This window comes from Garra rufa, chromosome 1, assembly GCF_049309525.1.
Source record: "Garra rufa chromosome 1, GarRuf1.0, whole genome shotgun sequence".
NCBI classification, from domain to species: Eukaryota; Metazoa; Chordata; class Actinopteri; order Cypriniformes; family Cyprinidae; genus Garra; species Garra rufa.
Genome location: NC_133361.1, coordinates 79,565,074 through 79,590,073, shown reverse-complemented (window position 1 = coordinate 79,590,073; position 25,000 = coordinate 79,565,074). Strand labels below are relative to the sequence as shown.

Genomic DNA, 25,000 nt, shown 5'->3' with positions numbered 1-25,000 from the left:
ATTATATAAATAGTGAAGAAAAGGCAAGAGCTTACAGCACCTGGTATTCCCAGGCGGTCTCCCATCCAAGTACTAACCAGGCCCGACGCTGCTTAGCTTCCGAGATCAGACGAGATCGGGCGCTCTCAGCGCGGTATGGCCATAAGCGAGGGCTGCTCCAAAAAGTGGGCTATTTAAAGATCAGCCTCCGTAAAAGCCAGCATATTATATAAATAGTGAAGAAAAGGCAAAAGCTTACAGCACCTGGTATTCCCAGGCGGTCTCCCATAAAAGTGTAACAATCGGCCTTATCAGCCGAGTTACAAGACTAAAATGGGGTCAGATTTAACTGTGAGAGATGACTAGTGGTTAAAAGAATGAGACATAAAAGAAAATTGGTTTAAATAGATTTGGTGTATTTACAAGGTTCACATAAAAGACTTTAAAACAACACGATAAAACTAGGTAAACTCTGTTAAAAGAATACAGTTCATTTGTCCATACCCTAAAAACAGGTAAACTCTGTTAAAAGAATACAGTTCATTTGTCCATACCCTAAAAACAGTCCAAGAACCCCAGTGTGTTGATAAGTCCAATGTGAGTGTAGAGAATTTTGGTTAGCTCAAAGAATTTAAGATGATCAATATATGTGTGTATATGTATGAGACTGTTCCTCTCATCACATATACACTGCAAACTCCACCAGGTCTTACGACCAATGAATAGGATGAAATGAGTTATTTAAAACATACATTTCAGTCAGGGAAAGTAGTTTAACTCACAGGAAATCGTGTATAATAATCGTCATTAAATATACGCAATTTCCAGTTTCTGATCAGTAACAGTAATAACGATATCGACTGGTTTCTTTGTCCAGCAAATTATTCAGCGATACCCATTACTCTGACGTTGGCCCGTCGTCACGGCAACGCGTTTTTACTAACCAGAACGGAGTTAAAACAATTGAACAGAATAGGGCTTAAGGTAGCAATATGAGATCGAAACAGTTTAAGTGACTTTGTAATGTAAGCATTCAGCACAGAGAATCATTATATGTGAATATATGGTTGTTTATTAAACTATTCTACTTACAAACGATCGCACATAGACAAACGTACGTAAAACACAAATAGACAGAGAACGCGCGAGAGAGAGAGAGTAAGAGAGAGAGAGAGAGAGAGAGTAAGAGAGAGAGAGAGAGAGAAAGTGAGTTTGCAAAGGGACAGGAATGAAACGGTTCTGAACATCCTGAAATCGTTTCTTTTATAAAACGCCTTAAACGCAGCTATCTACGTTTGTAGAAAGGACGGATACTTGCAAGCTTGTTGTTGTTGTGCATTGTTCCGTTTGTGTTTAGTTCAGAAAGTCCTTTCCAGTATTGCAGGCCTCATCATCTCCTCCGCTAGGTGAGACCCCCCCCCCCCCCATGGATCTGGGGGGAGGTGCGGGTGACGTGTCTTTGTGTCCCGAAGGCAAGAGCCAGAGAGAGATGAGGCAAGGTTTATAAACCTGTAGGTCGTTCACGCCCACAGTTGGACCTTGACCAATCCGGTTGATCTGAGTTTTGGAGGGAAGATTGAAAGTCTTTGTCTCTCACAATGGGGTTTCGCATGTGGAAGCTGATTGGTTGTTTGGCCACAAAACTTTCAAAAGTTCAATAATACATATAAAGCAAGGAGTTATTAAGATGCCACAAACATTAACATTTAGGGAATAATAAATGCTGCTCATAGACACCAAACATGATCTATGAATCTTCTCGGTTGACTGAGTGATTCTAAACGTGAGTCTTAGCATGCACAATGATTCACCTATTGCGGATTAATGTTTGAGGCCGACATACATAACAGAAACAACAATATAAGAAAAGGTAACACATTGATACATGTACATTTCTATATAACTGTATGTGGGACTGCATGTCTGAATAAGGAAAGTCTATCTTTCCCTGAATTCCTGTAGGAGTCTTATCTTGATGGTGGGGGGATGAGCTAGATAGTGACCAAAGGTCTGGCTCATAGCACATAGGTGTTAATCATGGGGGAGAAGTCATTTAAGGAATATAACTAGTTATTTCATGTCTGATTGGCTCCATGCACTACATATCCCCTCTTTCGAACGTTGTTGTCCGTCCAACAGACAACAGCGAGCGACGTCAAAGGTGCGGAACAATCAGGCATGCACCCGGCACTCCTGGCTGGAAGAGAGAGGTGGCTCTCTGGAGGTTGGTGCTTCAAGGAGTGGCTGTGGTGCCGTGGTCGACGTTATCAGGTGTGATAATATAGACAGTGGCAAGGTATGGGTCCTCGAGCTTTGTGCAGCAGGTGTCGAGGCACTGTCACTTGTCATCCTGACCCAGGTTGGTCTGTGTCAGGTGGTTGTTATCTAGTATCTGTGGTCCCTGCAGTCTGGAATCGCTGGTTGGACTCTCACTTGTGAGAGGGCAGGTAGTTCCAGGGTTCGCAGAGAATTGTCGTAAAGATTTTGTAGTGTAAAGAAGTTTCCGATGGACCCGGTTAGGGTGCAGGAGGGCAGCAGGTGTCTGTTATCCCACTGTTTTGCTCAAATGTCATCAGGCGTCTGATGTTGGGGGTGTCGACACTGACTTGAACGGGTCTGAGTTGTGTTTGTAGGGGTTTTGCTGTTGGGCCTGTGGGCCCGTTGCTCCATTCAACATTGTCTGGCTGCTCCTGAGGTGTCGGCTGGTCTTATGGGATGCTTTTTCCTTTTAGGAAGTCTAATGCGGTGTTGCGTTGGGCAGGGAGTCAGAAGTTGATCTTTCAGTACTTCTCAGTGGAGTTTCATTCAAGGAGCTCTTTGTTAGCATCAGAAACTCTGTTCTGGAAAAGCAGGCGTGTCCAGCTGTCCTTGTGGGTGTCGGTTAACTTTGGTACTCGGAGACTTGCAGGTTCAGTTCATTTACCTCCTGTCTGAGGCCCTTGAGGGTGTGGGCCAAGGAGAAGACGATGCTGCTCAGCTCCCGGTTGTCCCGGCTAGATGTGAGTTGTCCAATTGTCGCAGTCCTGCTGTTCCTTTCTCTGCCATTGCAGGCCGTTGGCTGCTTTAGGCTGAAGGATGCCGTTCTCTGTACTCTGCTGAGTCTCCAGTTGGTCCTGGTGAGTGGCAGGGCTGGATGTCCGAGACACGCTGGTTCACAGTTCCTATTGTGAATCTCGCTGGCTGCGGCATGCTTTTGGCTTCCTGCGCTCTTTGGATGCAGGTGTCGCACTCGGGCATGTTTCACTGAAGTACTGGTGAGCAATGTAGGTGGTGACACGGGTGGTCTCTTAGTTGACACGGGTGTCGTTTCTGGTGCCATCTGGTGGTAAACGTTCACAGATGTTTCTCGTCGACTGACTGCTTTGCATCGTAGAGAGGCTGTGTCGTTTGAAATCCGCTGGTTTCGAGCTGGCATCAAACTTAGCATATTCTGATGTCCTCTGTCACTGCATGCTTGGCAGTGCGCCACTTTTGCGTTGGTAGTGGCTTTGGTACTCTGGTGTATTCTGCACGGTGCATCTTGGGCATACATCAGCAATGACCCCCCTTTGTTCCTGGAAAGCTGGGAGCTGTGGCGGTGTTTGGTTATCAGGAACAAATGTGAGGATGTGTCATCTAGATGCGGCATGTGTGTGACATTACTGAGTTGTTTTCGGCTTAGTGCCTTAGTGTGGTCGGACAGTGCAAGGTTGAGTGTCAGCATTGGCAGAGGCTGCTTTAGCAGAGCTATTTTGTAGGTGGAGCCAGTGTGCATGGGTGTGATGCAGGCGGCGTAGCAGCGTGAGGGGTTTGCTTGTGGCTTAGAAGCGATGCTTGGGTTGGGTGGGTGGGTTTTTTGTTGTTGAAAACCTTAGGCAGCCACAAAATCCCTCAGTTTTTTCTGGGCCTTTCACTGTTTTTCCACGAATAGCATGTAAATGTTCTTATTGTGATGGCACTGCTTGTCTGGAACAGTTGTTGATGCTCGTCTGTTTCAAACTGAGTGGTGTTGTTTGAAACTGAGCTTAGCCTACTTTGAGTCTATGCAGGTTAGTAATTTTCAGAGGGAGTTCTTGCGACTTGCTGTGACACAAGGGTTGATCCGATTGCCGTCACTCGTGCTGTGATGTCAGGTGGCCCGGCTTAAGGTGTTGCAGTGGGACAGGCTTGTCGTTTTCCACTAGGTACCTGCTCTGGGCGTGTCTTGCCTCGCTCTTGGGTCTATGAGCACATGGGTTTGTGTGCGTGGGATCCTTGGTCTGCAGGCATTGACAGTTATAAACATCACACAGTGGTGGCAGGTCTCTGTGATTCCCTTTGTCTTCTGGTGTGCTTGGCACGTCGCTGGATGGCTTGTGCAGCGCAGCTGTTGTCATCTGGGTGCTGGGCTGTGCTGAGAGCCTTGTACATGACATTAGTTCTGTATCATCGTCATATGTGGAGAGCAGCTTGGCACCACTTCTGAGTGGCCATTTTCCTTTAGGCTCTTCATGACGGAATTGTTTAAAGTCTTTGAAATACCTGAATGGTATGTACACTGCAAAAGATTACTTTTCAGAAAGGGGGTGTGGCTTCTAGAGTGGGCACTGCTTCACGTATTCCATTGAATGTGTGTGCAGCGTTAGGGTTTTAGCCACACTGTGTTTTGAGCCGAACAGTGACCCCTTTTGGTGAATGCAGGTAGTTCGTTCGCCAGAGTGTAAACATCTGGGAGTAATCTTATCTAGCAAGGCTTTCTCGCAGTTGAGGGAGTATCGTAGGGCTGTGAGAAACAGGAAGTAGCAGGTTTTGCATTGTCTATTCCAGGTTAAGTTCAGAGCACAGGTGTCCTCAGTGTTGGCCTGCACTGATCTCAGATCACTCCCACACAGTGATGTCGCTGCGTGTTCAGCTCCCATACACCACTGTATGTTTGTTCACCTTGGTCAGTCAGACGTCCCCCCTTGGCATGGGGCAGCTGGACAATCACTTTGCTAATCTTTATTGCCTTCTGGTGCTTGGCTGTTTTCCGGCGGTCTGTAGAGTCCGCTGAATCGAGCAATCGCTGTACGGAAGAAGGCTGTAGCATTTGGGTGGTGACTCACAGTGTGATGTGGATATCTGAGGGGAAAGATTTTCTGGCGTTGATGCCATCTTCCCTTGGTGCCTGTCGCGTTGTCTCACGTAGGCTCAGATGCTGGTCGTAGCAGTCGTGTTCTTAGCTGCTGTATTCAGTTTTGACAGTTTTGACTGCTGGTACAAATGGCTGGGGTCCTGTTAGCTGGAGGTGGAGCTAAGCAGATCTGTCTCGTGGTCACACTGGGCAATGTTCTTGCTTAAAAGTCAATGTTTTGCAGACAGGCGTGTGTTGTAGCCTACTGCAGTGTTCAGGAAGACAGCGTTTTGGTGACAGCTGTCAGATTCTCGGCCAGCTTGCTGGCGTGTGAGGTGTGAACAGTGGGCTGTTAAGCCCGGGAGAGATTTTGTGTTGAGCTCTCCTGTTTGTTCATATTGTTATCTGCAAGAATTTGAGTTCTTTAAGGTGTGCTGGGTTCATGGTAAAGAGAGCTTCCGCTGTTTAGGAGTGTTCTCCTGTACTGCTCTCTGCGCTCAGGCTGTGGGGGTGTTGCAGGCGTGTCTTGAAGCTTTTCTCCTCTCTCCTCGTGTAGGTCCTTGTCCTCTTCATCCGCTATCTCTGAACATCCAGATGGTCTAGGCGGTTCTGCGCGCTGTCCTGGTTCCGTCGTGGGTGAAGCTTTCTCCGCTGCGGCTTTAGTCAGACGATCTTGTTGAGGGCGTGGTCACTGATGGTCCGGGCTGTAGATGAGTTGATTGGTTCTCTGCAGCCGTAGCTCTTGACTGGATCGTGATCCATTCGCCTGTGTGCGTGGTCGTCCGGCTGTTCTCCGCTCAGGGGCTGTAGTCACTAGACCCAGGGCAGGATGGCATCTTTGCCTTGTCTGGACTGGATGGCGAGACTGGATGGTGACATGTTGACACAAATAGAGAGGGAGAGACAAAGCACAACGAGCCAATGCAAGTCCGTACAGAACTAATGAGCTAAAATGTTGTTATGTGTTGCGCACTTAACTGATGTCATCAGATGGTGACGCAAACTAAACGCTTATTATCCTAGCTGTAAAGAAGGGGTCAGATAGTTTGTGTGGGTAAACACAGGAAACTATGAGTAAACTTAATGATGAGCGATTAACTTTAGAGCTATTCAGTTCATCGGTGTAGTTACCAAAAGATTTCACTGATGTTCAGACAGGTTCAGTCTCTAAAATAAAAACAAAATCCATCAGAAAGAGAGGTATAAAGGGTTAAAGTAAAAGAGAGAAAGCGAGCTGACTGCCAGCCCTGAGGTCAGTGACGGGGCCCACCGGGTGGGGGCGCTATGGAGTCGTCACACCTGGGAAATGGCAGAGCTGAGAGAGCAAAAGAGAGAAAGGCCCCCCTGGGATGGGCCGAATTACCCGGGGTAGAGAGAGTGCAACTTGATCGATTTGGTCAAAGTTTAAATTTAAATCAAGACTGTTTAATCAAAAATTTAAAATGAGCAAATACAATTATAATTGCTAAAGGGAGAGTTGAATCTAAGGCGGTGAAATAATTAAAATTAAATCACACACACAAAAAAAAACATACATTATGTCAATTATCATTATGGTTTAAATAACAATAATTAATAATGTAACATCAAAAGGAAAAGAGAAGGGAGAGACTGACTGGGACTATCTATAAGCGTTGTTGCTCAAAGAAAAAAAAAAAATAATAAAATTAAAAAAAATAATATGAAATCAGGCATAGGTATTGGAAGAGGTTTTAGACAGACTTCTATCTTTTAATAGAAGGAAATACCTTTTATGCGGGATTTCAGATTCCACCTTGTGTGGATTTGAACGCGCATCTAAGCGCAGTTACCATGGCGATGCGTTATCGCGGGTGTATATTTCTTGTGTCCGTTTTACTGAACACAGGTACATGTTTTGCAAACTTTAACTTAATAGGATGCTTACACTATTAAAAGGTTGCTTAGTTACGATGCGTGCACTTTGATCTTGAGTCAGCCTGCTGACACAAGACTTGTGTGTGCTTTGCACAAAACAAATAAATAACACTCGATCAAGATTTGTACAGTAATAACGCGAAGTTGTTTACTATATTAAATCTATTCGATGAGCAAACGGGGTCAACCTAATCAGTTAGCTAAGCCGAGGTTTTAACCCAAAGGAGCAAGATAGCTGATTAGCATTGGAGTGCACATCAATGGCTAATCTATCTACACTCAAAATATAAAGATATGGCCATTGTAAGGTGAAAGAGGAACATCGCTCAATCAGCTTCTTCACGCAAAAATTGAGGTTTTCTTCGCTCAATTTAGGGTGGATTTAGGACGCTCTATAAAAGATTTCTTCGTTTTATAGGGTCAATATATAAACTGCAGTTAAGTTACATCTTCAACAGTGGTTTAGTTTCTCTGTGCGAGAGGCTCAAACATCTGTGAAGGTGTTAAAGGTGGGCTTGGCCACACCGTTCTAACACACACACACACAAACAAAAGAGACGCGAGTCGCGAGCCGAGTTTGAATACACAAGCATGCAGACACACAAATTATTCCTGAGCTGCTCACATCACATAGTTTAAAACTGCCCCGCATTCTAACGCCAATTAATGTAGAGAATTTTGGTTAGCTCAAAGAATTTAAGATGATCAATATATGTGTGTATATGTATGAGACTGTTCCTCTCATCACATATACACTGCAAACTCCACCAGGTCTTACGACCAATGAATAGGATGAAATGAGTTATTTAAAACATACATTTCAGTCAGGGAAAGTAGTTTAACTCACAGGAAATCGTGTATAATAATCGTCATTAAATATACGCAATTTCCAGTTTCTGATCAGTAACAGTAATAACGATATCGACTGGTTTCTTTGTCCAGCAAATTATTCAGCGATACCCATTACTCTGACGTTGGCCCGTCGTCACGGCAACGCGTTTTTACTAACCAGAACGGAGTTAAAACAATTGAACAGAATAGGGCTTAAGGTAGCAATATGAGATCGAAACAGTTTAAGTGACTTTGTAATGTAAGCATTCAGCACAGAGAATCATTATATGTGAATATATGGTTGTTTATTAAACTATTCTACTTACAAACGATCGCACATAGACAAACGTACGTAAAACACAAATAGACAGAGAACGCGCGAGAGAGAGAGAGTAAGAGAGAGAGAGAGAGAGAGAGTAAGAGAGAGAGAGAGAGAGAAAGTGAGTTTGCAAAGGGACAGGAATGAAACGGTTCTGAACATCCTGAAATCGTTTCTTTTATAAAACGCCTTAAACGCAGCTATCTACGTTTGTAGAAAGGACGGATACTTGCAAGCTTGTTGTTGTTGTGCATTGTTCCGTTTGTGTTTAGTTCAGAAAGTCCTTTCCAGTATTGCAGGCCTCATCATCTCCTCCGCTAGGTGAGACCCCCCCCCCCCCCCCCATGGATCTGGGGGGAGGTGCGGGTGACGTGTCTTTGTGTCCCGAAGGCAAGAGCCAGAGAGAGATGAGGCAAGGTTTATAAACCTGTAGGTCGTTCACGCCCACAGTTGGACCTTGACCAATCCGGTTGATCTGAGTTTTGGAGGGAAGATTGAAAGTCTTTGTCTCTCACAATGGGGTTTCGCATGTGGAAGCTGATTGGTTGTTTGGCCACAAAACTTTCAAAAGTTCAATAATACATATAAAGCAAGGAGTTATTAAGATGCCACAAACATTAACATTTAGGGAATAATAAATGCTGCTCATAGACACCAAACATGATCTATGAATCTTCTCGGTTGACTGAGTGATTCTAAACGTGAGTCTTAGCATGCACAATGATTCACCTATTGCGGATTAATGTTTGAGGCCGACATACATAACAGAAACAACAATATAAGAAAAGGTAACACATTGATACATGTACATTTCTATATAACTGTATGTGGGACTGCATGTCTGAATAAGGAAAGTCTATCTTTCCCTGAATTCCTGTAGGAGTCTTATCTTGATGGTGGGGGGATGAGCTAGATAGTGACCAAAGGTCTGGCTCATAGCACATAGGTGTTAATCATGGGGGAGAAGTCATTTAAGGAATATAACTAGTTATTTCATGTCTGATTGGCTCCATGCACTACAGTGAGTGTCCACCAGTGTATATACAATCCACAGAAAGTGTAATCCAAAGTTTGCAGGTGGTGAATGGAAAGGTGAGCTCTAAAATTAGCAACTCCTCAATCCAACAGTTTGGTGACTGTCCTTTGTTTGTCATGCTGCTCTCTTATACAGTTGTACTTCCTGCTTCCTGTCATGTGTCTAGTCACATGACAGGCCAACCATCCATTTATTAAAGACACATACACTTAAAATGTTAAGAGTAATAAAATGGCCTAAAAAACATGTAAAACACTTAAAACTCTATAATACATGTAAATGATTGTAATAAATAGAGCGGTAAAACAAGTCTTTCTAAAAGCCAGCATATTATATAAATAGTGAAGAAAAGGCAAAAGCTTACAGCACTTGGTATTCCCAGGAGGTCTCCCATCCAAGTACTAACCAGGCCCGAAGCTGCTTAGCTTCCGAGATCAGACGAGATCGGGCGCTCTCAGCGCGGTATGGCCATAAGCGAGGGCTGCTCCAAAAAGTGGGCTATTTAAAGATCAGTCTCCGTAAAAGCCAGCATATTATATAAATAGTGAAGAAAAGGCAAAAGCTTACAGCACCTGGTATTCCCAGGCGGTCTCCCATCCAAGTACTAACCAAGCCCGACGCTGCTTAGCTTCCGAGATCAGACGAGATCGGGCGCTCTCAGCGCGGTATGGCCATAAGCGAGGGCTGCTCCAAAAAGTGGGCTATTTAAAGATCAGCCTCCGTAAAAGCCAGCATATTATATAAATAGTGAAGAAAAGGCAAAATCTTACAGCACCTGGTATTCCCAGGCGGTCTCCCATAAAAGTGTAACAATCGGCCTTATCAGCCGAGTTACAAGACTAAAATGGGGTCAGATTTAACTGTGAGAGATGACTAGTGGTTAAAAGAATGAGACATAAAAGAAAATTGGTTTAAATAGATTTGGTGTATTTACAAGGTTCACATAAAAGACTTTAAAACAACACGATACAACTAGGTAAACTCTGTTAAAAGAATACAGTTCATTTGTCCATACCCTAAAAACAGGTAAACTCTGTTAAAAGAATACAGTTCATTTGTCCATACCCTAAAAACAGTCCAAGAACCCCAGTGTGTTGATAAGTCCAATGTGAGTATCCACCAGTGTATATACAATCCACAGAAAGTGTAATCCAAAGTTTGCAGGTGGTGAATGGAAAGGTGAGCTCTAAAATTAGCAACTCCACAATCCAACAGTTTGGTGACTGTCCTTTGTTTGTCATGCTGCTCTCTTATACAGTTGTACTTCCTGCTTCCTGTCATGTGTCTAGTCACATGACAGGCCAACCATCCATTTATTAAAGACACATACACTTAAAATGTTAAGAGTAATAAAATGGCCTAAAAAACATGTAAAACACTTAAAACTCTATAATACATGTAAATGATTGTAATAAATAGAGCGGTAAAACACGTCTTTCTAAAAGCCAGCATATTATATAAATAGTGAAGAAAAGGCAAAAGCTTACAGCACCTGGTATTCCCAGGCGGTCTCCCATCCAAGTACTAACCAGGCCCGACGCTGCTTAGGTTCCGAGATCAGACGAGATCGGGCGCTCTCAGCGCGGTATGGCCATAAGCGAGGGCTGCTCCAAAAAGTGGGCTATTTAAAGATCAGCCTCCGTAAAAGCCAGCATATTATATAAATAGTGAAGAAAAGGCAAAAGCTTACAGCACCTGGTATTCCCAGGCGGTCTCCCATCCAAGTACTAACCAGGCCCGACGCTGCTTAGCTTCCGAGATCAGACGAGATCGGGCGCTCTCAGCGCGGTATGGCCATAAGCGAGGGCTGCTCCAAAAAGTGGGCTATTTAAAGATCAGCCTCCGTAAAAGCCAGCATATTATATAAATAGTGAAGAAAAGGCAAAAGCTTACAGCACCTGGTATTCCCAGGCGGTCTCCCATAAAAGTGTAACAATCGGCCTTATCAGCCGAGTTACAAGACTAAAATGGGGTCAGATTTAACTGTGAGAGATGACTAGTGGTTAAAAGAATGAGACATAAAAGAAAATTGGTTTAAATAGATTTGGTGTATTTACAAGGTTCACATAAAAGACTTTAAAACAACACGATAAAACTAGGTAAACTCTGTTAAAAGAATACAGTTCATTTGTCCATACCCTAAAAACAGGTAAACTCTGTTAAAAGAATACAGTTCATTTGTCCATACCCTAAAAACAGTCCAAGAACCCCAGTGTGTTGATAAGTCCAATGTGAGTGTCCACCAGTGTATATACAATCCACAGAAAGTGTAATCCAAAGTTTGCAGGTGGTGAATGGAAAGGTGAGCTCTAAAATTAGCAACTCCTCAATCCAACAGTTTGGTGACTGTCCTTTGTTTGTCATGCTGCTCTCTTATACAGTTGTACTTCCTGCTTCCTGTCATGTGTCTAGTCACATGACAGGCCAACCATCCATTTATTAAAGACACATACACTTAAAATGTTAAGAGTAATAAAATGGCCTAAAAAACATGTAAAACACTTAAAACTCTATAATACATGTAAATGATTGTAATAAATAGAGCGGTAAAACACGTCTTTCTAAAAGCCAGCATATTATATAAATAGTGAAGAAAAGGCAAAAGCTTACAGCACCTGGTATTCCCAGGCGGTCTCCCATCCAAGTACTAACCAGGCCCGACGCTGCTTAGCTTCCGAGATCAGACGAGATCGGGCGCTCTCAGCGCGGTATGGCCATAAGCGAGGGCTGCTCCAAAAAGTGGGCTATTTAAAGATCAGCCTCCGTAAAAGCCAGCATATTATATAAATAGTGCAGAAAAGGCAAAAGCTTACAGCACCTGGTATTCCCAGGCGGTCTCCCATTCAAGTACTAACCAGGCCCGACGCTGCTTAGCTTCCAAGATCAGATGAGATCGGGCGCTCTTTTTTTTTTTTTTTTAATTAAGAAATTTCAAACATTAAAATACAATAAAATTAAAAGTTTTCCTTACACAAAACATTTTCATATCACATTCTCTATATACACAATCAGAATTTCAGAAATCTCTTTCAAATTCTGTCAGTTTCCACATCAAATCTTTTAAGACAGAACAAACGTGTGGAGTAAAAACATGATAAAAAGCATCTAAGTTATTTTCACACTTAAAATGCACATACAGTTTTTCCATGTACACTTCAGTTTTTCTTTTAAACACGTTCCAAACATCCAACACAATTTTTTCTTTTTTAGCCACAGTTCTTCTTTCCCATATTGCACTTTTCATCAACATTACCCACAGATTTATAAACTTTTTGTTTTTGCACTTCTTTTCCCACCCAAACATCACCACTCTGTTCCAGCCCATTACATTTTCATCCCATTCCACAGTCAAATCCCTAATTACACATTTACATTTGTTTAAAAAGGCCTCCAATTCTTTACAATATAAAAACATATGTAAAATCCCCTCCTCTTTCTCCTGGCACACTTTACACAATGCGTTTTGTTCCATCCCTATTTTCTTTAAAATAAACTCAGTAAAAACCACCTTATGTCTTATAAAATACTCCAAACATTCCAATTTTGTCTCCACACATCTTCCTCTCATGTTTCTCCATATAAAATCTTCTTTTAAATCTTTGAATTTTTGCACCCAATACTTATTTACAATTGGTTCTTTAAAAACACTATCCCTAAAACCACAATAAAACATTTTTACAGTACATTCTTTAAAATCAAACAATTTCTCCCCCAATTTCACATAGATCTTCTCTGTTTGCACTTCTTCCATACTCTCAATCCTTTTAATCCACTCTTTTGGTATTGCATTTTTTATGGTTTCATAATTGTTTGTAATTTCTTTTTTACTATATTCTTCTTTTGCCATTTCCATTGTGTCCTCAATGTATTGTGTTGGTAAAAACCCCTCTTTGAACTCATATAAAATATCTCTCAACCTGGTTATCCCCACTCCCATCCATTTCTTAAAAAATATTTCTTTCTCTTGTTTTAAAATGTTGTTATTTAAGAACAGAGGTTGATTTAAAATGTTTTCTCTCCCGTGTGGATTGTACTCAATGTTTGCTAAAAACTTCCCCCAGGCACTAAATATTTCTCTGTAAAACTCTGGTAAACCTTCTGTCATCCAAATTTTAGTTTTCATCCATAAAATTCCATCCCCCATGTTAAAAGCACCACATTTGTTTAAAAAGTATTTCATTGTTTTCTTCCACTCACTTTTGTTCTCCTCTTGTAGGTATTTTTTCACTATTTTCACCCTTAAAGCATTTTTCCTCTGTTCTACATCCATCAATCCTAAGCCACCCCTCTCTACCGGCCCTAATATTGTGTTATATGCAATTCTTGCTGGCTTTCCTTCCCATAAAAAGTCAAGAAAACATTTCTTCAACCTCTGTTTCGTCCATAAAGGTATTTCAGATACATATAAAACATACCAAAGTTTAGAAACCATTAAAACATTCAATATTAAAACCTTCCCCTTCAAATTTAGTGTTCTCAATCTCCAAAAATTTAACCTCCTCTCTATATCTGTTACAAGCTGCTCCCACATTTCATCTCTTACTTTCCTTTCATTCTTTCCCATTAAAATTCCTAAAATCCTCATTTCCTCAACTTCCTTGAAATTAAAACAATCCGTTAAAACCGTTGCTTTACCAAATCTCATATACACAGTTTTGTCCTCATTTACTTTGCTTCCCGACCCTCTACAATACTCTTTTACCACATTCATCACTTCTTTAACACTCTCTTTTCCCTTTACAATTATTGTCGTATCATCAGCATATTGAAATACTTTTCCCTCAGCCTTACTTCCTTCAGTTTCTAATCCTTCTATTCCTTCTTTTTGTTTTATAGCCAGTCCTAAAGGTTCAGATACTAAGGAATATAAAAGCGCTGAAAGCGGACAACCCTGTCTAATTGATCTTGTGATTTTAAAACATTCTGTTAAAAAACCATTACATTTTATTTTTGTTAGTGCACCTTTATATAAAATTCCAATCCATTTAATAAAATTCTCCCCAAAACCAAAAGTCTTTAAAATCTCAAATAAATAGCTGTGCTCAACCCTATCAAAAGCTTTCTCGAAATCTAAACTGATTACATATCCTTCTTCTTTTTTTTCTTTCATATACCATATTTTATCTCTTATACTCATTGTGATATCCGCAATATCCCTGCCTTTAACCCCATATGCTTGATTTGTATTAATTATATTTGGCATTACTTCTTTTAACCTATTTGCTAAAACCTTTGCTAAAATTTTAAGATCTGTATTCAACATAGTAATGGGCCTATAGTTTTTTAAATCAGCCTTTTCTCCTTTTCTTTTGTATACAAGCTTCATTATCCCTATTCTTGTTCTTTCATTAATTTCTTCCTTTTCAAAAATTTCTTTAAAAACCTCATTTAAAATCTCTAATAAAATGTCTTTAAAACATACATAAAATTCAGTTCCCAAACCATCTATTCCTGGACTTTTCTTTTTATTCAGTTGACTTATTGCTCTTTCGATTTCTTCTTCTCTAATTTCTTGGTCACACTCTTTTTTATCTTCCTCACTTACTTTTGCTTTTATTTGATTCAACAGTTTCTTTTTTTCCTGCTCATCCACACCTCTTGCACTAAACAAATCCTCATAAAAATCTTTTATTTCTTCTAAAATCCTTTCATTCCCTTCGACAATTTCCCCGTTTTTTCCTCTTATTTCTTTTATCATTTCTGCTTTCCCTCTCTTTTTTTCCAGATCAAAAAAGAACTTTGTAAATTTTTCTCCCTGCACCACATATTTTGCCTTGCTTCTTAATTTCGCCGCCTCATATTCTTTTTCTTCTATTACTTTCAATTCTCCCTGTATTTCCTTTATCTTTTGTATGTCCTTATTTTCTTTGTTCAATTCCATTTCTAAACTTTCTTGCATTTCCCTTTTGTTGTTTCTTTTGCATTTCTGTATTAACTTACAATATTTAATTGAAAACTTTTTGATTAAAAACTTTGTATTCTCCCACCATATTCTCTTATCTTCTTCATACATTCTGTTTTCCTTTTCTTTTTCTATCATTTCTTTAACCTTAAAAACATAGTCTTCATTCTTTAAAATTTGTGTATTTAATATCCAAACTCCAGTCCCTCTTTGCATGTTACTCCAATCCAAATTGAAAGTTAAAAACTTGTGATCACTAAAGCTTGTCTCCTTATACTTAATATTTTCTATAAAATTGTCTACATTTCTTGTACATAAAACAAAGTCAATTCTGGTTTGGCATACAAATCTCCCCACTATTTGTCTTCTTGAAAATTCTTTTTTCTTTTCATTTCTTTCTCTCCACACATCTATTATATTATTTTCTTCCATTAACGCTTTCAATTCTTTTCTCCCCGTATCAGTTTTATAAACCATTCCTTCAGCCATATCCTGCTTACTAAAAACTGTATTAAAATCACCCATCATAATAATTTCCCTATAGTTCTTCACAAGACGCCTTAAAACCATAAAAATTCTTTCTTTTCATTTTGTTCATTTGGTGCATGGACATTGACTATAATTACTTTCTTTTCCTCATACTCCATTTCTACAGCCATACATTTACCTTCATTATCTTTATATACAGTTTTACACTTTGCCCCACTGTTTTCTTTTATTAAAATTGCAACTCCTCTCCCCAACCTTCCATCTCCATTATTATACAAAAAACTTCCTTCCCATCTCTTTTTAAAATCATTCATCGTATCATCTTTCCAGTTCGTTTCCTGTAATGCAATGATATCTTGTCTTTTACATTCTTCTTTAACTTTTCCAAATTTGTTTAAGTCCATCAGTCCTCTTGCGTTAAATGTCACACAACTTAAAACCATTAAAAAGAATAGAAACAAATTAAAAGCCATCCTTTCAGTCCTCCTCCTCCAAACCTCTCAACACCTCATATCGGTTCAAAAACTTTGCTCGTCCTTTTTTCATAACTTTTCTCCTTGCAAGCTCTAGATTGGGTGTTACCTTTATTGTTTGCCTTCTTGTTTGTCCCTCTGCTTTGTCCTTTTTGATTTTCTCCACTTTTTCCTCTTCTTCACTGTTCGTTTCTTTGTTTTGCTCCTTTTCCGCTTGTCCCGTTTTTTCCACCCTTTCCACAAAGTCCTTAAAACTCGAAGTTAATTCCATTGGTGTCCATGTTAAACTCTGTCCTTGCGTTTGCTCCTCATTATTTTTTGGTCTATTTTCTCTGTCCTCCTCATTGTCTGTTTCCTTTTCCATTTCTCCTTGTTGTGCTCGCTCTGTTTCTTTCTCTTCTTCGTTAGTTTCTGGGTGTTTGTTGCCTCTTTCATGCATTTGCCCATCCACCTGGCTTTCTCCACCCCCTTCCGCTTCCTCCATCCAACACTCACATCTGTTTAAAATCTCTCGGCATTCCGGGCACTTAACCGCAGGGCAGTCTCGTGCGAAGTGTCCCCTCTCCTCACATTTGTAACATTTAAAATCAGGACAGTCTTTCATCAGATGTTCTGGGCTCATGCACAGCCGACAGGTCTTCACCTGGTGACTGTGCATCACCCTGAAATACTGTGGCCCTTCCGCTGTGTCCAGCTTTGTGCTGTAAGGGAGGGAGACAACTTCTCTTGGGAACCTTGCCTTGATGAACCTCGTGCCATCTTCAATATTAGTGCCCGGATACAACCTTCTTTTAATTTTAGATACAGGGAGAACTCCCCAACCATTCAATTTTTCTAAAATTTCTTCATCATCCAGGTAGACAGGCAAATGCATGAAAGAAACAACATAGTCCCTGTTTTGTAGTTTTTTTACCTCACATGTTGCTCCTCCTATTGTCAGTCCATCCATCAAATCGTTGCACATTTCTTCCTTTTCCAGGGTCAGTTCATACTCCTTGTCTTGTCTTGGCCGTACTGCTAAAATTTTCCCTTCTCGCCTTAGGGCGCCAGCTAAGGGCAGGGGTCCGCGAAGCGCTTAATAAGTTGCCGGCGGCAGGCGGTTCGCGGACGCTGCGCGGCGCCCCCTAGAGGATTTTTGCCGGACCCCTCGACCTCCCCGTCTCAGAGGGGAGGCCCCGCCGGGTCCGTCCGAGGCGTCGGCCGGGGCCTGGGACCCCCAGGGGCCCCGCGGAACGGCCCCCATTTTTCGCTCCTTTTGTTGCGATCTCGAGTTCGGCCACCAGGTGGCAGACTTCTGTCCACGGAACGCCTGTGGGGGGGGCGTCGAATAGGTTGTAGGTGGGCGTCCACGGACAGCCTAAAGGTGCCACGGGGAGCCTATTGGCCGGCCCCGCCCACCGACCACGAAAAGCCTATTCGTCCCCCTGACCGCCTATGTGACCACGAAAAGCCTATTCGTCCCCCTGACCGCCTATGTGACCACGGAAGGCCTATTCGTCCCCCTGACCGCCTATGTGACCACGAAAAGCCTATTCGTCCCCCTAACCACCTATGTGACCACGAAAAGCCTATTCGTCCCCCTGACCACCTATGCGTCCACGAAAAGCCTATTCGTCCCCCTGACCGCCTTTGTGACCACGAAAAGCCTATTCGTCCCCCTAACCACCTATGTGTCCACGAAAAGCCTATTCGTCCCACTAACCACCTATGTGTCCACGAAAAGCCTATTCGTCCCCCTAACCACCTACGTGACCACGAAAAGCCTATTCGTCCCCCTAACCACCTATGTGACCACGAAAAGCCTATTCGTCCCCCTAAACACCTATGTGACCACGGAAAGCCTATTCGTCCCCCTGACCACCTATGTGACCACGAAAAGCCTATTCGTCCCCCTAACCACCTATGTGTCCACGAAAAGCCTATTCGTCCCCCTAACCACCTATGTGTCCACGAAAAGCCTATTCGTCCCCCTAACCACCTATGTGACCACGAAAAGCCTATTCGTCCCCCTAAACACCTATGTGACCACGGAAAGCCTATTCGTCCCCCTAACCACCTATGTGACCACGAAAAGCCTATTCGTCCCCCTAACCACCTATGTGACCACGAAAAGCCTATTCTTCCCCCTAACCACCTATGTGACCACGAAAAGCCTATTCATCCCCCTAAACACCTATGTGACCACGGAAAGCCTATTCATCCCCCTAACCACCTATTTGTCCACGGAAAGCCTGCAGAGGCCCCGTCAAATAAGTTACAGCTGTCACTTGCCCACCAGCAACTTATTTGACAGGGCATCCGTAGGCGTTCCGTGGACGATGCTGTAAATAGTCATATTTCATAACTACGGTGGTTTTATGAACACATTTCTACAGTACAGTGCTCAGGGAACACTACCCAGCAGAAATATGTACATTACAGCACCTAAAATGGCTTAATTTGCATACAAATGCAGTGTCCACGGAAAGCCTGTGTAGGCCTGGTCAAATAAGTTACGCGTGGGACGTTCCCTCTTGTGTGGTCCACTTCTGTGGTCAAACATCAATTAATAGACTAAAGAACTTATTGAGGTGGCTCCCCACATCCTCCTGAAGGACCCTGAGGTGTTAAAACCTCAGAATTCCACTGACCACGAACAGCCTATTTTTTATAATGAGATAGATTGTACGTGGGACGTCCAGATCTCAGCTTCTGGACGTGCTATGAAGCTAAAACCTGCGTTCCTGCACTAGTCTGGACATTCCCAGCTCCTGTGGTGAATTTCAAGAAGTTTGGAGAAACTTGAAAATCTGGCTTGAACCCCTTTGAGTTTTTTTGAGCAAGATTTTCAAGTTTCTCCGATCTTCTTCAAATTCTCAAAGTCATCAGGGCATGTCCAGGCCAGCGCAGGAACGCAGGTTTCAGCTTGATAGCACGTCCAGAAGCTGAGATCTGGACGTCCCACGTACAATCTATCCCATTATTAAAAATAGGCTGTTCGTGGTCAGTGGAATTCTGAGGGTTTAACACCTCAGGGTTCTTCAGGAGGATGCGGGGAGCCACCTCAATAAGTTCTTTAGTCTATTAATTGATGTTTGACCACAGAAGTGGACCACATAAGAGGGAACGTCCCACCTGTAACTTATTTGACTGGGCCTCCATAGGCGTTCCGTGGACAGTACTGTAATAAGTCATATTTCATAACTGCAGTGGTTTTATGGGCAAAATTCTACAGTACATTGCTCAGGGAACACTACCCAGCAGTTCTATGTACATTACAGCACCTAAAATAGCTTAATTTGCATACAAATGCACTGTCCACGGAAAGCCTATGGAGGCCCCGTCAAATAAGTTACAGGTGTCACTTGACAATGCATTAGTCATTATAAGTCATTTTTCATAAATGTAATGATTTTATTGAGTAATAACTACAGTACAGTGCTCAGGAAACACCATCCAGCAGCTTTGTGTGCATTGGAGCTCATCAAAGGGCTAAATTTGCATAAAAATGCACTGTCCACGAACAGCCTGTGGACGCCCTGTCAAATAAGTTACAGGTGTCATACACCATATGTGGTGAAATACTCGAAAATCCAACTCGAAATCCAACGTGACGTGAGTTCTACATTCTAGAGGTGATCTATATTCCCGAAACTCTGGCCCCTGAGCGGGGGGCCCCTAGGCTACCAGAGTCCCGAATTTGGAGGTCCTGTGACCTTTTGACCCCTCTATACCCAACATCCCACGTGCAACTTAATCAATGGAGATTCACAGGTGGTAAATAAGTTACACGTGTCACTTGACAATGCATTAGTCATTATAAGTCATTTTTCATAAATGTAATGATTTTATTGAGTAATAACTACAGTACAGTGCTCAGGAAACACCATCCAGCAGCTTTGTGTGCATTGGAGCTCATCGAAGGGCTAAATTTGCATAAAAATGCACTGTCCACGAACAACCTGTGGACGCCCCGTCAAATAAGTTACAGCTGTCACTTGCCCACCTGTAACTTATTTGACTGGGCCTCCATAGGCGTTCCGTGGACGATAAGATAATAAGTCATATTTCATAACTACAGTGGTTTTATGGACACATTTCTACAGTACAGTGCTCAGGGGACACTACCCAGCAGAAATATGTACATTGCAGCACCTAAAATGGCTTAATTTGCACATAAATGCACTGTCCACGGAATGCCTGTGTAGGCCCCGTCAAATAAGTTACAGCTGTCACTTGCCCACCTGTAACTTATTTGACTGGGCCTCCATAGGCGTTCCGTGGACGATAAGATAATAAGTCATATTTCATAACTACAGTGGTTTTATGGACACATTTCTACAGTACAGTGCTCAGGGGACACTACCCAGCAGAAATATGTACATTGCAGCACCTAAAATGGCTTAATTTGCACATAAATGCACTGTCCACGGAATGCCTGTGTAGGCCCCGTCAAATAAGTTACAGCTGTCACTTGCCCACCAGCAACTTATTTGACAGGGCATCCATAGGTGTTCCGTGGACGATAAGATAATAAGTCATATTTCATAACTACAGTGGTTTTATGGACACATTTCTACAGTACAGTGCTCAGGGGACACTACCCAGCAGAAATATGTACATTGCAGCACCTAAAATGGCTTAATTTGCACATAAATGCACTGTCCACGGAATGCCTGTGTAGGCCCCGTCAAATAAGTTACAGCTGTCACTTGCCCACCAGCAACTTATTTGACAGCGCATCCATAGGTGTTCCGTGGACGATAAGATAATAAGTCATATTTCATAACTACAGTGGTTTTATGGACACATTTCTACAGTACAGTGCTCAGGGGACACTACCCAGCAGAAATATGTACATTGCAGCACCTAAAATGGCTTAATTTGCACATAAATGCACTGTCCACGGAATGCCTGTGTAGGCCCCGTCAAATAAGTTACAGCTGTCACTTGCCCACCTGTAACTTATTTGACTGGGCCTCCATAGGCGTTCCGTGGACGATAAGATAATAAGTCATATTTCATAACTACAGTGGTTTTATGGACACATTTCTACAGTACAGTGCTCAGGGGACACTACCCAGCAGAAATATGTACATTGCAGCACCTAAAATGGCTTAATTTGCACATAAATGCACTGTCCACGGAATGCCTGTGTAGGCCCCGTCAAATAAGTTACAGCTGTCACTTGCCCACCTGTAACTTATTTGACTGGGCCTCCATAGGCGTTCCGTGGACGATAAGATAATAAGTCATATTTCATAACTACAGTGGTTTTATGGACACATTTCTACAGTACAGTGCTCAGGGGACACTACCCAGCAGAAATATGTACATTGCAGCACCTAAAATGGCTTAATTTGCACATAAATGCACTGTCCACGGAATGCCTGTGTAGGCCCCGTCAAATAAGTTACAGCTGTCACTTGCCCACCAGCAACTTATTTGACAGGGCATCCATAGGTGTTCCGTGGACGATAAGATAATAAGTCATATTTCATAACTACAGTGGTTTTATGGACACATTTCTACAGTACAGTGCTCAGGGGACACTACCCAGCAGTTCTATGTACATTACAGCACCTAAAATGGCTTAATTTGCATAAAAATGATTTGTCCACGAAACGCCTATGGAGGCCCTGTCAAATAAGTTACAGCTGTCACTTGCCCACCTGTAACTTATTTGACTGGGCCTCCATAGGCGTTCCGTGGACGATAAGATAATAAGTCATATTTCATAACTACAGTGGTTTTATGGACAAATATCTACAGTACACTGCTCAGGGAACACTACCCAGCAGATATAAGTACATTACAGCACCTAAAATGGCTTAATTTGCATAAAAATGCACTGTCCACGAAGAGCCTGTGGAGGCCCTGTCAAATAAGTTGCACGTGGGCACTTCCTGTATGACTCGGCAAAATCCCACCTGTAACTTATTTTATGGGTGCCTGCACAATGCAATAAGTTGCAAGTGTCAGCCGCTCCCGTTCGGACCGAGGGGGCCCGAGGGCCCCCATATATCACTAGAAGTTGCGTCACTCGGCCCTCGACGACATACCGAGAGGTTTAGGTCGGTAGTCGCTAACGATATTTTATACTATTTTTCATACAACTCTCTGTCTCCCATTGAGCTCTGTGGGGGGATGGGCACACGGAGCCGTTTCTTTCGCGGTGGTTCGTTGGCTTAGGAAGCATTTAAGGCCGCGGAACCTTGGGACCCGATTCGGGGGACCCTGACGGTACTCTGTGGTGAATCTCGGGGCCCCGTGACCTTTTGACCCCCGCGTACCCGAGGTCCCACGTGCAGCTTATTTCAATGGAAATTTCACAGGTGGTTCGCGGTCATTGGGGTCTTTCTCGGCCGTTCGGGCCGATGCGGACACGGAACTTCGGGCGCTGACCCGGGGCCCCGCGACGGGGCGTATATGTCGGATTCGGGGCGATCGGACAAGTGACACAGGGCCGTTTCCTGTTGTGGTGGTCTAGGAAATGGCTAGGGCCACGAAAACCTGGGACCCGATTCGGGGGCCCCTGACGGTGCTCTGTGGCGAATTTCGGGGCCCTGCGACCTTTTGACCCCTGCCTGCGCCGCGTCCCACGTGCAGCTTATTTCAATGGGAATTTCACAGGTGGTTCGTGGTCATTGGGGTCTTTCTCGCCCGTTCGGGCCGATACGGACACGGAACTTCGGGCGCTGACCCGGGGCACCGTGACGGGGCGTATATGTCGGATTCGGGGCGATCGGACCTTTCCGTCCGCCGACCGCGAAACACCTGTAAAATGAATGGAATAAGTTGCACGTGTCAGCGGCTCCCGTTCGGCCCCCGAGGGTCCGAGGGGTCCCAAACTTCACGTGCCGGTAGCCTACGGGCCCCCGAACACTATATCGAGCAGGCGAGCGTCTAACCCCGACGCGAAGCTGTGCGTGCTCGTTTGGCAGAAATCTCTCTCGCAGGCCTCTGCCTCACATAGCCTCTAAGACCCTCTTGAATCAGTTCGAGTGCCCTGATGTCAAAAGTTTTGCAAACTGCAGAAACGAACGCTTAGAAGCGATCCAGAGCTACCAAACTCCGGGTCCTGAGTCGGGGGCCCCAAGGTTACCGCTGTACCGAATTTCGGGGCCCTGCGACCTTTTGACCCCTGCCTGCACCGCGTCCCACCTGCAGCTTATTTCAATGGAAATTTCACAGGTGGTTCGTGGTCATAGGGGTCTTTCTCGGCCGTTCGGCCCGATACGGACACGGAACTCCGGGCGTTGGCCCGGGGGACCGTGACGTAGAGTATATGTCAGTTTGGGGGCGATCGGACAAGTGACACAGGGCCGTTTCCTGTTGTGGTGGTCTAGGAAATGGCTAGGGCCACGAAAACCTGGGACCCGATTCGGGGGCCCCTGACGGTGCTCTGTGGCGAATTTCGGGGCCCTGCGACCTTTTGACCCCTGCCTGCGCCGCGTCCCACGTGCAGCTTATTTCAATGGAAATTTCACAGGCGGTTCGCGGTCATAGGGGTCTTTTTCGGCCGTTCGGGCCGTTACGGACACGGAACTTCGGGCGCTGACCCAGGGCACCGTGACGGGGCGTATATGTCGGATTCGGGGCGATCGGACCTTTCCGTCCGCCGACCGCGAAACACCTGTAAAATGAATGGAATAAGTTGCACGTGTCAGCGGCTCCCGTTCGGCCCCCGAGGGTCCGAGGGGTCCCAAACTTCACGTGCCGGTAGCCTACGGGCCCCCGAACACTATATCGAGCAGGCGAGCGTCTAACCCCGACGCGAAGCGGTGCGTGCTCGTTTGGCAGAAATCTCTCTCGCAGGCCTCTGCCTCACATAGCCTCTAAGACCCTCTTGAATCAGTTCGAGTGCCCTGATGTCAAAAGTTTTGCAAACTGCAGAAACGAACGCTTAGAAGCGATCCAGAGCTACCAAACTCCGGGTCCTGAGTCGGGGGCCCCAAGGTTACCGCTGTACCGAATTTCGGGGCCCTGCGACCTTTTGACCCCTGCCTGCACCGCGTCCCACCTGCAGCTTATTTCAATGGAAATTTCACAGGTGGTTCGTGGTCATAGGGGTCTTTCTCGGCCGTTCGGCCCGATACGGACACGGAACTCCGGGCGTTGGCCCGGGGGACCGTGACGTAGAGTATATGTCAATTTGGGGGCGATCGGACAAGTGACACAGGGCCGTTTCCTGTTGTGGTGGTCTAGGAAATGGCTAGGGCCACGAAAACCTGGGACCCGATTCGGGGGCCCCTGACGGTGCTCTGTGGCGAATTTCGGGGCCCTGCGACCTTTTGATCCCTGCCTGCGCCGCGTCCCACGTGCAGCTTATTTCAATGGAAATTTCACAGGCGGTTCGCGGTCATAGGGGTCTTTTTCGGCCGTTCGGGCCGTTACGGACACGGAACTTCGGGCGCTGACCCAGGGCACCGTGACGGGGCGTATATGTCGGATTCGGGGCGATCGGACCTTTCGGTGGCCTTTCCGTGGCCTTTCCGTCCACCGACCGCGAAACACCTGTAAAACGAATGGAATAAGTTGCACGTGTCAGCGGCTCCCGTTCGGCCCCCGAGGGTCCGAGGGGCCCCAAACTTCACGTGCTGGTACGTTAGGGGCCGCCCGATACCATACTGAGTACGCGAGTGGCTAGCTCAAATGTAAAGTTGTTTTTGTCATTTCGGAAGAAATCTGTCACGCAGGCCTCTCGCTCACATAGACTCTAAGACCCTTTTGAATGCACAAAAGTGCTCTGAAGTAAAAGAATTTCGTAGTGCTGAAACATGCGCTTGGAAGTCATCTAGAACTCTGAAACTCTGGATCCTGAATCGGGGGCCCCTGGACTACCACCGTGTCAAATTTCGGGGCCACGCGACCTTTTGACCCCTGGGTACCCGACATCCCACGTGCAGCTTATTTCAATGGAAATTTCACAGGTGGTTCGTGGTCGTAGGGGTCTTTCTCGCCCGTTCGGGCCGATGCGGACACGGAACTTCGGGCGCTGACCCGGGGCCCCGCGACGGGGCGT

General features: G+C 44.2%; 6 non-coding genes across 6 annotated transcripts; all 6 read right to left on the bottom strand.

Moving 5' to 3' along the window:
* Positions 1-28: 28 nt before the first annotated feature.
* On the bottom strand, positions 29-147 carry LOC141301913 (5S ribosomal RNA). Its single transcript, XR_012342258.1, has one exon. It is a non-coding gene; the product is annotated as a 5S ribosomal RNA (ribosomal RNA).
* A 9,342-nt stretch (positions 148-9,489) lies between these two features.
* LOC141318885 (5S ribosomal RNA) lies at positions 9,490-9,608 on the bottom strand. The gene has a single exon (XR_012353175.1). It is a non-coding gene; the product is annotated as a 5S ribosomal RNA (ribosomal RNA).
* Positions 9,609-9,692: 84 nt separating this feature from the next.
* Positions 9,693-9,811, bottom strand: LOC141297880 (5S ribosomal RNA). Its single transcript, XR_012341479.1, has one exon. It is a non-coding gene; the product is annotated as a 5S ribosomal RNA (ribosomal RNA).
* Positions 9,812-10,612: 801 nt separating this feature from the next.
* LOC141317858 (5S ribosomal RNA) lies at positions 10,613-10,731 on the bottom strand. Its single transcript, XR_012352211.1, has one exon. It is a non-coding gene; the product is annotated as a 5S ribosomal RNA (ribosomal RNA).
* An 84-nt stretch (positions 10,732-10,815) lies between these two features.
* Positions 10,816-10,934, bottom strand: LOC141301837 (5S ribosomal RNA). Its single transcript, XR_012342244.1, has one exon. It is a non-coding gene; the product is annotated as a 5S ribosomal RNA (ribosomal RNA).
* Positions 10,935-11,735: 801 nt separating this feature from the next.
* On the bottom strand, positions 11,736-11,854 carry LOC141301757 (5S ribosomal RNA). The gene has a single exon (XR_012342228.1). It is a non-coding gene; the product is annotated as a 5S ribosomal RNA (ribosomal RNA).
* Positions 11,855-25,000: the final 13,146 nt, after the last annotated feature.